Genomic DNA, 532 nt, shown 5'->3' on the forward strand with positions numbered 1-532 from the left:
ATATATATATATATATACCAAATCCACTCACAATGCTTTGGTCGGCTGGTGACTTTAGTAGAAGACCTTTGCCTAGGCAGTGAAGCTAAACTCAGGACCATGTGACTGGGAAGCAAGCTTCTTAGTACACAGGCATTATGCCATAGTGGCTCTGGATGTGCATAAATTGCGTCGATCACTGTGAAGATATGTACGTAAATGTAATGTTCACGATTGTACGATCGTGTGCTGGTTCGCCTTTGTCGTACGATTCGGGGGCTACACGAATATATGCAAATGATGTAAGAGTGTGCGCACGTCAAAGGTGAGGTGTGTTTATAGAGCGTATACCTGTGTGTTTGTGATGTATGATGTGTGTGCATGTACACACGTATAGATTCATGTTGGTGCATATATGGTGAGAATATGTTTAAACTGGCAACATGTATGCACACGTAGCGTGTGTGTTCGCTTGAGTGCTTGAGTCTGCAGTTTGCGCATCTGCGCGTGTATATGCGTGGTTTCCGTAGTTTTGCATACATGGACAGCGTTT

General features: G+C 43.6%; 1 long non-coding RNA gene across 1 annotated transcript in view; it reads left to right on the forward strand.

Moving 5' to 3' along the window:
• The window catches only part of LOC106876640 (uncharacterized), a 63,705-nt gene that overhangs the window by 54,511 nt on the left and 8,662 nt on the right, over positions 1-532 (forward strand). The window lies entirely within an intron of this gene.

Source organism: Octopus bimaculoides, chromosome 12 (genome assembly GCF_001194135.2).
Source record: "Octopus bimaculoides isolate UCB-OBI-ISO-001 chromosome 12, ASM119413v2, whole genome shotgun sequence".
NCBI lineage: Eukaryota > Metazoa > Mollusca > Cephalopoda > Octopoda > Octopodidae > Octopus > Octopus bimaculoides.